The sequence below is a fragment of the Hypanus sabinus genome, chromosome 15 (assembly GCF_030144855.1).
Source record: "Hypanus sabinus isolate sHypSab1 chromosome 15, sHypSab1.hap1, whole genome shotgun sequence".
Lineage (NCBI taxonomy): Eukaryota > Metazoa > Chordata > Chondrichthyes > Myliobatiformes > Dasyatidae > Hypanus > Hypanus sabinus.
In genome coordinates, this window is record NC_082720.1 from 65356722 (window position 1) to 65372528 (window position 15807).

At 37.2% G+C, this 15807-nt stretch overlaps 1 protein-coding gene across 1 annotated transcript in view; it reads left to right on the forward strand.

The window, feature by feature from the left end:
- arap3 (ArfGAP with RhoGAP domain, ankyrin repeat and PH domain 3) overlaps positions 1-15807 on the forward strand; it is a 276417-nt gene that overhangs the window by 138077 nt on the left and 122533 nt on the right. The window lies entirely within an intron of this gene.

Sequence of the window (15807 nt, forward strand, 5' to 3'; positions counted from 1 at the left end):
TGCATAAAAGAATGCAGACATGGTCAAGAGGTTCAGAACAAACATCAGACTGGGGGAAGAAATGAGACCACAGTGACTTTGACCATGGAATGATTGTCGGTGCCAGATGGGGTGGTTTGAGTATCTCAGAAAATGCTGATCTCCTGGGATTTTCATGCACACATGTCTCTGGAATTTACAGAGATTGTGTGATAAACAAAACAACATATAGTGAGTGGTAGTGCTGTGAGTGAAAACGTCTTGCTGACGAGAGAGGTCGGAAGAGAATGAGCCGGACAGGCTCAATCCGACAGGAAGGCAACCGTAACTTAATTAACCATGCTTAGCATCAGTGGTGCACAGAAGAGCATCTCTTGAAGTGAAGTGGATGAGCTACAGCAGCAAAAGACCATGAATGTACATATTATGACCACTTTATTAGGTACAGGAGGTACTTAATAAAGTGACTACTGAGTGTAGGTCCCCTTATTTTGAGCACAGTTACCACGTGAAAAGTTTCTGGCTGTTGTGTCTGACAATAACCAGGAAACCTGTGTGGGAGAGTTTTAATGTGGAAAAGCTGTTGCCCTGGGGCAGTTCAATTCTTTCGACCCCAGAAGTCCGAGTCCAGTGGTACGGGCAAGCATTACAAACTAGTGTTTTCCTTGGTTGTAGTGGATAACCATGATACTGTTTGTGACTTGTCCTGCCCTTCCCTCTCCATGGAGCATTACAGTAACGCCTACCTGACCATTGGATCTCATCAGCTAGGTCTGCTGAGGCTAACTTTGCATGCTGGGACAGGCATGCCCCTATCTCACAAGGGTCACCAGCTACCCTCACCTGGTTTAGCCTGCCTGGAGAAGCGGTGCACCAGGGGATGTGGCCGCTGTTGCATGCAAACAGCTACTTGGAGGCACAGGTGAGAGCTGAATGTCCGGTGGGGACCAAAGGTGAAAGCTGCCTCAGAATGGACATGACCAGCCCCTTCACCAGAGGTGCTATCCCTCTCGGGAAACTTATGCTTTGTAACTCCAGAAATTATTTAAAAGAAAAACACTGGAGCCAGGAATGAACGTGTCTACTTTGATTTACTTTAGGGAGCTGAGCATTATGACATAGTAGCATAATAATGTATGCCAATCACTTTAACCTATAACCCATAATGAATGATTTAAACAAAGGATGCTTAATCAAACAATATACTTATAATATTCCTCAAATATTACTGACATAACGGACACCATATATGCCCCACACCGATCTATTCCTTTTATACTTATATATCCCTGAATGAGGCCACTCCTCAGCCATCCTAAATTTCATGGAAAACCTAATGAGCCTATCTTATCTCTCCCATAACTCAAGTCCAGGCAGCATCTTGTTGAGTTTCCACTACACTCTGTGTAACACAATTATATCCCCACAGTTTTGCAACGAGATGTGTATTTAATTCTCTAAGTGCTGCCCGACCAGTACTTCGTAAATCTAGACCAATTCATCCCAATGCTCATATTTAATACCTCAATCTATAAAGTTATGCATGCTACAGAACTGTACAAAAGTCTAGCACATAAATAACTGGGGTACCTTTTTCACAGTACTGTATTAGTTTTATGTATGCACTGTACTGCAGTCGTATAAAACAAATTTCATGACATGTAAGTGATTCTGATATGGTTCTCTATTGTGCACTGAGAAAGGGAAGGGGGCAGAGAGTGGGGAATTGTGGCTGGGAAAAGGGGAAGGGTGAGGAGAGGGAGTGGGAAGCACCAGAGAGACATTCTGTAATGATCAATAAACCAATTGTTTGGCGTCAGATTACCTTGCCTGGTGTCTGAGGGCTGGGTGTGCCTGCACCATTACCATTCCCTAGCACCCCTTCTCTGCCACTTGTCTCACACCTTTTGCACTGTGTTCTACCCTCGCCATTCCCAACATCCTTTGCTCCCACCAGATTTACAAACTAGAGTTCTACTCCACGTTGATAAAGACAGTACTGTACAAAAGTCTTAGGCACGCTGGCTATATATATGTCCAAGACTTTTGCACTGTACTCCATATGCTTTCTTCACCACACTATCTATCCATGTTGCCACTTTCAGGGATCTTTCTTGTTGAACCCCCAGGTCTCTCCATCAATGTCGCTCAGCACCCTACCATTTACTGTGTATGTCCTACTCCTATTTGACATTCCATAATGAATTATCTCACATTTGGCAAGGATAATCATGATCTGAGGAACAATTCCGTGAAGCTGTCTCACCCATAAAGTGCATGGTTCAGCTGAATGCCAGATCACTCTGAACAGTCTCATTGGAGTCCCCTGTCTGGGAATCAGAGTTACTGCAAATAACAAAAAAGAGAAATGTGAAATGTGAACTTATTATTTTGAATCAATGCTCAAATGTAATGGTATTGTCCTGGAATGAGCTGTGAATTCTTCCAGCAATTTTCCTTAAAAGTAAAAAATCCTGAAATCCTAACATAAGAGACAGTTTAACTCATCCTGCAGTGACGAGCTATCCGTAGAGCAATGAGTCAAAATTCAAAGTACATTTGTTATCAAAATATGTGTACGATGTACAACCTTGAAATTCGTTTTGTTGCAGGCACTATAACAACAAAGAAACCCAATACAGTAGAATTAAAAAGACCGTCAAGCACCCAATGTGTGAAAAAAGAACAAGTCATGCAAATAATAAGCAGTAAACAAACGAGACTCGCAACTAAAGTTCATGAAAGTGAGTCCACAGCCACAAAACCAGTTCAGTATTGCAGCCAGTCCAGTTTGCAGTCTCGTTCAACACATAAATGAGTAAACCTTGTGGAGTAGCGAGCTGAACACTGGCCCATCCCTCGCCTCTAGCCCCATCACCCGGAGTTTTTCCAATTTGGTTCTGTGCTTTAATTGGCCAAACATCAGCTTGTTCCTCACTCTTAGGCCCAGGCCCTGCCAGCTCAATTCAACCTTCTCCAGCACTGATCAGATGCTGATTCATTTTTCGCACTTGGGCTTAAATTCCGCTGCCTCAATTTGGCCCGTACCCAACCTTTTCAATCTGACCTGGAACGTATATCAACCAAACATTGAATCGTTCCTCATCTTGGGCATGGGTCCTGCCACTTCAATTTGGCCCATACTTACCACACCACTCTATTGCACATTTGAGACTCCAGTTAACCAAACCCCCACAGCACCACAAAAATAAAAGGTTGTACAAGAGGTTCAAGAGCACATCTCCAAAAGTGAAGTTACATTGCAGTGATCATTGTCCAGAAAAGTGTGATTAATAGAGCAGTTAGTAGATTTGTTTGCTGCAAATAAGGTGTTTCTCACCAGTGCCACCTTAGACCATTCACTATTCCAAATAACTTTCCTGCTATAAAAATATTTTCTCTCAATGCCTATCCCATTTCATTATGAACCTCCATTTCCATTTCTGGAACTTCCTTGTGTGGCAAGCTCTATTAGATTCTGAATGGTCCATGAACGCATGAACACCACCTTGTTATTTTTCTTTTGTACTTCTTATTTCTTTATTGTAACTTCGGTGTCTTCGAAGAATCTATATTTGGTCACTGTGCTACAGGACACCTCGCTGTGCCTGCTTCTGAATGGTCATCAATCCAAACAACAGGCCAAAGTATGTATATGTAAGGCAAAGCAGACAGCAGAAAAAATAGCTAACAAAATTTTGTTAAGGATGAGTGCAAGTTTATTTTTAACCTTTCTCAAAACAACAAATTTCACATCATATATCTGTGATAACAAATCTGATTCTGATTCCTACTCCTAACTGTGTAAAACAAATGAAGTGTTTCCTTGCATCCCACCTGTGTCTTTTGCTCATCCTTTTAGTTAGGGTGCCTGGGCTCTTGACCAATGCCTGAATGGATACAGTTTATCTCTCTTTACACCTTGTCATTATCAACCTCTGACAAATCTCTGTTCAGTCTTCTTTGCTCCGATACAAATTCCGGCTTGTCTGATCTAATCCTGCAGTCAAAATCCTCTTCCCTGCAACATTTCTAATCAATCATTTCTGCTTCTTCTCAAAGACCTCCAACACTGTTCCTGAAGTGTAGTGACTGGATTGCATACAGGTCCAAACCTGTGTTTTGTGAAGGTTGAACATAAAGATGCACTTATCCATAACAAAATCTTGCTCATCTCTTTTTTTTCTGCTATCTGCCTCCTCTCCCATAAACTTGAGGTGTCATTTAACATCGAGACTGAAGGTGGATTTTTACACTTCCAGTCTGGCTCTCTGTTCTTGCATTTCACTGTTACATCAAGCGGAATGCTCCCTGGCCCAGGTTCACATCAAATATGTGTCATCAAAGATACCTTGGGATCTGATAGATCAGCTATCCGACATGTTGGTTCAAGGCTTCCTCTTTTGCCATGAAGAGTCCACCCTCAGGGTGGAAGAGCAACAACATATATTGTGCCTGGGTAGCCTCCAAATTGATGGCTTGAATATCAAGTTCTCCTTACGGTAAAAGAATATTCCCTCCCCCTCCCCTCTTCCATTCCCCACTCTTGCCTCTTACCTCTTCTGACTTGTCTTTCACCTCCCCTGGGTCCCCACCTCTTTCTCCTTCTCCTTTGGTCCTCTCCTATCAGATTCCTTCCTCTCCAGCTCTTCACCTTTCCTACATACCAAGTTTCACCTATCATCTCTGGCTATCCTCCTTCCCCTCCCCCTACCTTTTTACTCTGGCATCTTCCTGCTTCTTTTTGAGTCCTGAGAAGGGCCTTGGCCTGAAAAGTCGGCTGTCTATTCATTCCCATGCATTCTGCCTGACCTGCTGAGTTCCTTCAGCATTTTGTGTGTGTTACATCAGCTATTAAGCTATAACCCTGCTCAGGTCAGAAAGGATAAAAGGGAAGGGAAGAGAAAGAAGGCAGAAGCTACTAAAACCTGATGTTAAAGTGTTCAATGGCTCAATATCAGACTTCCACCTACAGTTCTTAATTGCTGGTTTTAAGTGGCACTTCCCCTTCAATGTAATTCATTCTTGGTAAAGATTTTACACTTTAAAAACACCACTTATTTTTAATCTCTATGGTGACCAGGTATCCAACCTTGCAGCCAGTTCGAAAGAATTGGATGCTTGAAATTAATACTTTGTGAGAACTATTTTACTGCCAATTTTCTTCAGGCTACCAGCTGAGGGGACAATTGTTGCCACTTGTAAAATGGAAGTAGATTAAATGGTTTTGGTTACAACAGTAAACAATGTTTCAACTTATTTTCTTCACGTTTGTGTAAGAACAAAAATGACAAAACATGGTACATTTAAATCAATATAATGGAAGCATTTTTGGGAGGGAAGGAAGTAAAGTACTAAGATGAATCATTTAAAGAGACCATACAACCATAGAATTAGGCCAAGTCTGCTCCACCATATCTTTGTAGCTGATTTATTACCCCTCTCGACCCCTTTCTCCTGCCTTTTCTCCACACCCTTTCTCATCAAGAACATGTCAACCTTCACTTAAAATATCCAATAACTTGGCCTCCACAGCCAGCTGTGGTGATGAATTACACAGAATCACCTCCCTCTGGTGAAAGAAATTCCTCCTCATTTCATTCCTCAATTCTCAGCCTGAGCCCTCTGATCCTCGACTCCCCCACTTGAAGAAGCATCCTCTCCACAACCAGTTGTATTTGTTCAAGTCCCATTCCAGTGTTATGAACACTTAGGAAGAGCAAATTCTCCAATGCAGTACCAGGAAAGCGTGTACTGTGCAAGACCCCAAATAACCTTTCAGCTGGATATGGAAGATCCTATATCAGTGCAGGAAGATCAGTCAAGAGTAATTCTCCCAGAGTTGTGACCAATAGTTATTCCTCAGCCAGAAATAGTGCGGTGCAAGGAGTCAATAAAATGCAAGGCCGTAATAATAATAGATTCTGAGTTTAAGAGTCCATCATATTGTACTAGGGGACAATTCAGTAGTCTTATAATTTAATTTTCCTTTCATATAACCATGTTGAATAGGCTCAATTATATTCAGTTTTGCTAAATTATGAGCTCTAACTCCTCTGAATATTTAGTTCAGCATCTTGCATACAATAGATGTTATACTTCTAGGCCTATAAGTCACCTTATTTTCTTATCTTTTTCAACAAGGCTGTTTTCCAAATTGCTGGTATTCTCCCTGAAATTATCTGATATCATCTGAAGTGCTTATAAAACATGTTGACATACTTAACATCCGCAAACTCTTAGATATTATTCAGCTGTTCTAAGATATAAATTGCTTCAACAAGTCCCCATTGGAATTTTCTGTGGTGACTAACCCTTTCTCTGTCATTAGGATGTTTGCAGAATGTTCCCCAGCAACTCAGGTGAACTGACTAGCCTGTGTGCTGGGTTTATCTCTGCAACTTGTTTCGAACATTAGAAGTTATCTACCTCTAACCATTGATTTTTGCAAGAAAATCTGCAGTTTTCTGTGTAATTTCCTTGGCAACAGTAGTTTTGGATGGAGGGTATGGGTCGGTCAGATTGTTGGAGGCAATTTGTTGAGCAGATGGAGGGTTGGAGCTGAGAGGCCTCTGGCTGTGAGATCTCGGGAATGAACAAATCTCTGGCACATTCTGAGATTGTGAGGAAGTTGTTACCAACTTCATTAAAACCTCTGTGGATGAGTGTGTGCCTATAAAGACTTAATGTACATTCCCAAACCAAAAGCCATGGATGAACCAGGAGATACGTCGTCTGCTGAAGGCTAGATCTATGGCATTCAAGTCTGGTGGCCCAGGCCTGAACCAGAAAACCAGGTATGATTTGTGGAGGGCTATTTCAAGGGTGAAGAGACAATTTCGAACAGAGGTAGGAGGCAACATTGGACGCACAGCAACCCTGGCAGGGTTTGCAGGACATTACTTCCTACAAAGTGAAACCCAATAGCATGAATGGCAGTGATGCATCACTGCCAGATGAATTCAATGCCTTCTCTGCCCACTTTGAAAGGGAGAACACAACTACAGCTGTGAAGATCCCTGCTGCAACTGATGACCCTGTGATCTCTGTCTCAGAGGCTGAAGTTAAGCTGTCTTTAAAGAGAGTGAACTCACGCAAGGCGGAAGGTCCAAATGGATTACCTGGTAAGGGTCTGAAAACCTGTGACAACTAAATAGCGGGAATATTCATTAACATTTTCAACTTCTCACTGCTACGGACGGAACTTCCCACTAACTTCAAAAAGGCAACAATTATACAAGTGCCGAAGAAGAATAATATGAGCTGCCTCAATGACTATCACCCAGTAGCTCTCAGATCAACAGTGATGAAATGCTTTGAGAGGGTGGTCATGACTAGACTGAACTCCTTCTTCAGCAAGGACCTGGACCCATTGCAATTTGCCTATTGCCGCAATAAGTCAATGGCAGACGCAATCTTAGACCACCTAGACAACACAAACACCTATGTCAAGATGTTGTTCATCGACTATAGCTCAGCATTTAATACCATCATTCCCACAATCCTGATCGAGAAGTTGCAGAACCTGGGCCTCTGTACCTCCTTCTGCAACTGGATGCTGAACCTCCTAACCGTAAGGCCACAATCTGTGTGGATTGGTGATAACATGTCCTCTCCTCGCTGACGAACAATACTGTTGCACCTCGGGTGTATGCTTGACCCATTGCTCTACTCTCTGTATATACATGACTGTGCGGCTCGGCATAGCTCAAATACCATTTATAAATTTGCTGACAATACAACCATTGTTGGTAGAAACTCAGGTGGTGATGAGAGGGCGTACGGGAGTGAGATATGCCAACTAGTGGAGTGGTGCCACAGCAACAACCTGTCACTCAACTTCAGTACGACGAAAGAGCTGATTGTGGACTTCAGTAAGGGTAAGACAAAGGAACACATACCAATCCTCATAGAGGGATCAGAAGTGGGGAGAGTGAGCAGTTTCAAGTTCCTGGGTCTCATGATCTCTGAGGACCTAACTTGGTTCCATCATATCAATGTAATTACATAGAAAGCAAGACCTCTGGATTAATTGCAAAGCACTACCGTTTAAGAGATATTGGACCTGCAGATCAAGAGGGTACTGAAAGATCTATATGATCAGAGCAGTTAGCGCAACACTTTACAGTACAGGTAACCTGGGTTCAATTCCCACTGCTGCCTGTAAGGAGGTTGTATGTTCTCTCTGTGATTGTATTGGTTTCCTCTGGGTGCTCGGGTTTCCTCCCACGGACATTGTAAATATTCCCATGATTAGGCTGTGATTAAATCAGGGGATTGCTGGGTGGTTCCGCTTGAAGGGCCAAAAGGGTCTATTCTGCACTGTATTTCAATAATTAAATACATAAATAAAGATTCTGTTCAATAAAAGGTCTATTAAAGTCTAAACAGAAAATGTTATCAACAAAGGAGCTGCTATTGAATATTTTGTTGAAATAATATTGTATTCAAACTTACAAAAGAAATGATAATATTTGAAATTTAAGGATATGGGTGATGAACTTAACATTGAATGTCCAATGCATTAATTCTTGAAGAAACTTATAAATTTCTTTGATGTGTTTGTAATGGGAGAATTCCTAATGAATCATTATCAGGCTTATTGACATTGACATATACTCATTCACTTTATTCAGTACACCTGTACACCTGCTCGTTATTGCAAATATATAATTACCCAATCACGTAGCAGCAGCTCAATGCGTAAATGCACGCAGGCATGGTCAAGAACAAGTTGTTGTTCAGGCCAAAAATCAGAATGTGGAAGAAATGTGATTTAAGTGACTTTGATCATGGAATGATTATTGGTGTCAGAGGGGATGATCTGAGTATCTCAGATACTGCTGATCTCCTAGGATTTTCACACACTACAGTCTCTAGCGTTTACTACCAACGGTACAAAATAAAAAAAAAACATCCAGTGAGGGGCAGCTCTGCATGGCCTTGTTAATGAGATGGTCAGCAGAGACTGGCCAGACTGGTTCAAGCTGACAGTAACTCAAATAGCCATGTGTTACAGCTGTGATGTGCAGAAGAGCATTTCTTTTCTTTCTTTTTCAATCTTTTTATTAAATTTCATATATAAAAAAAAACAACACATAATAATGAATAGATTACAGATTCAATAAACTTGAGATTACATTAGTAATAGGATAATAATATCCTATTAAAACATCCATCAACAAAAGGTACATAAATCAATCAAGTCTATATAAATATATATGAAAAAAAACAAAAATAATCATCGAAACAAGAAAAAAAAATTGAAATTATATATGAGAAAAAATATATATTGAAAAAAAATACTAAACTAAAACTAACATGGGCAATAATAGCACTTTATAAATATATAAAGGTGTCAAGAAAAGAACTCCGGAACTCCATACCTGAACAAGTATAAGTAGAGAAAAGGATCTGAAATAGGCCAAATTAATTCATATGAAAGTGTCGAATAAATGGTCCCCAGGTTTCTTCAAATTTAATTGAAGAATCAAAGATAGTGCTTCTGATTTTTTCCAAACTCAGATAAGAAATAGTTTGGGAGAACCACTGAAATGTAGTAGGAGGATTTACTTCTTTCCAATTTTGTAATATAGACCTTCTGGCAATTAATGTTACAAAGGCAATCATTCGTCTGATTGAAGGGGAAAGCTGATTGCCATCTTCATTTGGTATACCGAAAATTGCAGTAATAAAATGGGGTTGTAAATCAATATTCCATACTGAGGAAATAACATCAAAAATGTCCTTCCAATAGTTATGTAAAGTGGGACATGTCCAAAACATGTGAGTCAATGAAGCCACTTCTAAGTGACATCTGTCACATTGAGGATTAATATGCGAATAAAATCGGGCAAGCTTATCTTTAGACATATAAGCTCTATGTACAATTTTAAATTGTATTAAAGCATGTTTAGCACAAATAGAGGAGGAATTAACCATTTGTAAAATTTTTTCCCATTTATCTGTTGATATATTACATCGAAGTTCTTTTTCCCATTCTTGTCTAATTCTATCCGATATTTCTGGCTGTATCTTCATAATCATGTTATAAATAAAAGCTACTAATCCCTTCTGACAAGGATTAAAAGTAAAAATCAAATCTGAAAAATCCGATGGAGTTGAGTTAGGAAAAGATGGAAGAATTTTATGTAAGAAATTTCTAATTTGTAAGTATCTAAAAAAATTAGATTTAGGTAATTCAAATTTGTTGGATAGTTGATCAAAAGACATCAAAGTACCTTCAAAAAAAAGATCACGAAAACATTTTATACCTTTCCTTTTCCATATACTAAAAGCTTGATCTGTCAATGAAGGTTTAAAAAAAAATTACATAAAATAGGGCTGTCCAGAGCAAAGTTTTTCAGATTAAAGAATTTGCGAAATTGAAACCAAATTCGTAGTGTATGTTTAACAACAGGGTTAGATATCTGTTTATTGAATTTGGCTAAATCAATAGGAAGAAAAGAACCAAGAACGGAAAATATAGAATATCCCTTAACCTCACTACATTCCAAATTTACCCACTGTGGACACACAGGTGAATCCAAATCTAGTTTCCAGTACATTAGGTTACGGATATTATTCGCCCAATAATAAAATCTAAAGTTAGGTAAAGCTAGACCACCATCTTTTTTAGACTTTTGTAATTGCCTTTTGCTTAACCTAGGATTTTTATTTTGCCACACAAATGAGGAAATTTTTGAATCAATATTATCAAAAAAAGATTTAGGAATAAAAATTGGTAAAGCTTGGAATAAATATAAAAATTTCGGTAAAATCATCATTTTAATAGCGTTAATCCGACCAACTAATGACAAAAATAAGGGAGACCATCTAGTAGTAAGTTGCTGAATTTGATGAAGCATAGGTAAAAAATTCAGTCCGAATAAATCTTTATATTTCTTGGTGATTTTTATACCTAAATAGATAAAGTTATCAGTAACAACTTTAAATGGCATCCTATCACTCAATAAAGTTTGCGCGTTTAAAGGGAATAACTCACTCTTATCTAAGTTTAACTTATAACCAGAAAAGCTACCAAATTGAGCCAACAAGGATAAAATAGCAGGAATAGACCTACTAGGATTAGAAATATATAACAACAAATCATCAGCATAAAGCGATAATTTGTATAACTTCTCATTACGGGTAATACCAAAAATATTAGGAGACTCATGAATAGCAATAGCTAAAGGTTCTAATGCAATATTAAATAATAAAGGACTTAAAGGACAACCTTGTCTCGTACCACGAAATAATTGAAAAAAAGAGGATCTATAATTATTTGTAAGAACAGAAGCAACAGGTTTATAATATATTAATTTAATCCATGATATAAAATTAGGACTAAAATTAAAGTTTCTCAATGCATTAAATAAATATGTCCATTCAACTCTATCAAAGGCTTTTTCAGCATCTAATGAGATAACACATTCTGGGGTTGTAGGTGATGAAGTATAAATTATGTTAATCAATTTTCTAATATTAAAAAAGGAATACCGATTCCTAATAAAACCAGTTTGATCTTCTGAAATAATCTGTGGTAATACCTTTTCTAATCTAATGGCTAAAATTTTTGTAAGAATCTTAGAGTCTACATTTAATAATGATATAGGGCAATAAGATGCACATAAAGTAGGATCTTTATCTTTTTTAAGAATTAGAGAGATAGTAGCTTCATAAAACGATTGAGGTAGTCTCTTCTTAACAAACGCATCATTAAAGATTTCACATAGCCAAGGAGAAAGCAATAAAGAAAAAGTTTTAAAAAATTCTACAATAAAACCATCAGGACCAGGAGCTTTCCCTGAGTTCATTGATGAAATAGCCTCTCTTATTTCATCCATAGAAATAGGAGCATCAAACAAGCTACAATCTTCATCTATCAGTTTAGGAATATTCAAGTTATTAAAAAAATTATCCATCGTAAACCGGTCACCGTCAAATTCTGATTGATATAAAGATTTATAAAAATCTTGAAAAGTGTTATTGATTTCTTTATAATCAGTAGTTAAATTACCGTCTTGTTTACGAATTTTAATAATTTGTCGCTTAGTCGAAATAGCCTTTAATTGATTAGCTAACAATTTACCAGTTCGATCACTATGAATATAAAATTGAGCCCTAGTCTTAATTAATTGATTCTCAATTGAAGAAGATAATAATAAACTATGTTCCATTTGAAGCTCAACTCTCTTCTTATAAAGTTCTTTGGTAGGAGTAACGGAATAAATCTTATCAATTTCTTTAATTTTATCCACCAATAAAGCTATATCTGAATATCTTTGTTTTCTTTTACCAGCGGAATATGAAATAATTTGTCCACGAATAAAAGCCTTGAAAGAGTCCCAAAGTATTCCTTTATCAATCTCTTCATTATAGTTTGTTGAAAAAAATAAGTCAATTTGTTGTTTTATGAAGGTAATAAATTCTGGATCTTGAAGTAAAGTAGCATTAAGTCTCCAAGATCTAGTATTGATAGAAGAGTCCGGAATCTTGATAGATAACTTCAAAGGCGCATGATCCGAAATAGCAATAGAATCGTATTTACAATCAATAACATCTGTTAATAAACGATGATCAATAAGAAAATAATCAATTCTAGAATAACTATGATATACATGTGAAAAAAATGAAAATTCTTTATCTTTAGGGTTCAAAAACCGCCATATTTCAGTAATTCCAGAATCAACCATAAAAGAATTAATAAGTAAAGCTGATCTATTCGGAAGAGTTCGAATAGGTTTAGATCTATCCATCGAAGGATTCAAACAACAATTAAAGTCTCCACCCATAATCAACATATATTCATTCAAATTAGGAAGAGAAGTAAATAAACGTTTAAAAAATTCAGGACAATCAAAGTTTGGAGCATAAATATTAACTAAAACAACTTTCCGATTAAAAAGTGAACCAGTTATCAACAAAAATCTACCCTGTGGATCAGAAATAATTTCATAATGTGTAAACGAAATTGAGGCATCTATAAAAATAGACACACCCCTAATTTTAGCGGTACAATTTGAGTGAAATTGTTGACCTTTCCAGAACCTAAAAAAACGTTGATTATCCTCCCTCCTAATATGGGTCTCCTGTGCAAAAATAATATTAGCGTTCAATCTATGGAATACTTTAAATATTTTTTTACGTTTAATCGGATGATTTAAACCATTAGTATTCCACGAGATAAAGTTAATAGATTTATCCATCATACCAATATTAATTGTGTGTATCATAAAAGGTTAAAAAGACACATAACCCACAATTTAGGAAGAAGGAAAATTGATTCAGGAGCAAACGGAGATCCTGACACCTCAACAATATTAACAATTTAAAGTCAGCCCATAAACTAAAAGCAAAAAAATAAAAAGCAAAAGCATGAAAAAAGATCCCTCCCCCTCCCCCCACCCTTTGAAAGAAAGCCAAGCGGCAGGCGCATAAACTAATACTAATATTACCCCCATTTCAAGATGGCAGCTCCATAAGAAAATTTTTTAAGAAAAAACTATATAACACCCTAATTAAAATATAGAGTTGCAAAAAAAAAAAAATATATATATATATATATACCTACATATATATATATACATACACATACACACACATATCAGACAAATCAAAAAAAAACTAAAATAGTAAAACCAGAAAAATCATTAATAAAAAAAAATGAACATTAAAGTTTAAAAATGTAATACACCTTTAAAAAAGAAATTCCATATTCAGATACAAAGATGACGTTTCACAAGCCAAGACTTATGGGAAGAAGAAACGACATTTTGAGAAAGCCATATTACAAAATATGAATATAAATTCAGCAATCTAATAAGAAAATTTAATTAAAAAAAAAGTTATCAAAATAGAATTTTTTTAAAAAAAAGATTTAATAGACACTACAACATATATATAAAAAAAACTAAAAAAAAAGAATTCAAAACCTTTGTTCCATTTCTAAATACAGGCAAGCAAATAAACGCTTATAAAAAGTAAAGACTTATGGGAAGAAGAAACGACATTTTGAAAAAATAATTCATTATTACAAAATACAAACGTGTATAAAAAAGGATATTATAAAAATTAAAACAGCATCTATAAGCAATAATAATAGTAGTAAAAAAAAAAGACCCAGACCCATAGTTCAAAATAAAAAGTTATAACCCAACTTCCAGGGTTAAAACTTAAAATGAAATGACATCCTCTCTCCAAAAAAAAATCTTCAATGTAACTCATAGTTCAAGTTGCACTGGAGGATCGATATTCTTCAACAAATTTCTTCACTTCTTCAGGAGTGTTAAAAAAGTGTAGACTGTTGTCGGGCAGCACCATTCTAAGCTTCGCTGGATACATTAAAGCTTGTTTAAATCCAATCGAATGAATCTCTGCCATCACTGGTTTAAAAGCGATCCTGGCTTTCATTACTTCATAAGAATAATCCTCAGCTATTCGAAATGAGTAATTTTTGAAGGAGATCATACCTTTTTTACGAGCTAATCGAATTAGAAGCTCTTTCTCACGAGGATAATGAAGGCGAACAATCACCGCTCGTGGTTTATCAGGCACAGACGAAAGCCTCGCAACTCTATGAGCACGGTCGATAACAGGTTCATTTTTCAAACCTTCACCACCGAAAATTTCCCACAGTAATTTAGAGAAAAATTCAGTTAAATCACCGGACTCAACTTTTTCGGGAATTCCGATGATGCGCAAATTCTGTCTGCGAGAACGATTTTCAAGATCAGTAATTTTAAACTTATACTGATCTAAAGTTTTAGCAGTCGACTCTATCTTCTTCTCTAACACTTCAATTGTACGTGCTTTTCCACAAATTGATTGTTCAAGAGTCGTGATCTTATTTCCATGCTGTTGAACCTCTAACGCCTGCGACTGAAACTTAGTTTCAAGCGATTTAACAACTCCTTCAAGATCGGATATTTTCGAAGTAATCCTCCTTTCCAAATTTAACAGTTTACTGTCCAATTTACCTTCTAGTCTGCCTTCCAGACCCGCAAATTTAGCATCCAGTTTATTGTCCAATTTACCTTCCATACCCGCAAATTTAACATCCAGTTTAATGTCCAAAAGACCAGAAATTGCGTCGATGGATACAGGATCCTTAGCCGATTTCTTACTTGTAGCCATTTTAGGTTTGACAAGATTAGATCAACTATTATTTTAGGAAAAAAGGGTCAATCAAAGGTAGCAACTCATATGATTAAGTTCGAAAAGATCTAATTAAAGGGTGATTATAGTTAAAAAAATAAAGAGCGCCTAAAAGGCAGATGCTTACGTCGCCATCTTGAAACTCCACCCCAGAAGAGCATTTCTGAATGCACAACATATTGAACTTTGAAGTGGATGGGCTATAGGAGCAGAAGACCACAAGCATGTACTTAGTGGCCACTAATTTTAAGTACAGGTAGTATGTCATCAAATATATTATAAATTAAACTAAGAAATACATATAAACATTTAAATCTGTAGAGCAAAAAATAGCAAGCTGCTCTTCATGGGTTCATTGTATGTTCAGTAATCAGATGGCAAAGGGGAAGAAGCTGTTCCTAAAATGTTGATGTGGATCTTCATGCAAATGTATCTCCTCTTTGATGGTAACAATGAGGAGTGGGCATGTCCTGGATGGTGGATGTCGCTAAGGATGGATGCCATCTTTTTGAGTCATCGCCATTGGAAGATATCCTTGATGGTGGGGAGGCTAGTGCCCTTGATGGAGCTGACTGGGTTTCCAATCCTCTTCAGCTCTTTCTAAAATTGTGCAGTGACTCCATACCAGACAATGATTCCAGAAATTTCTATTCCCACACACAGAAACAA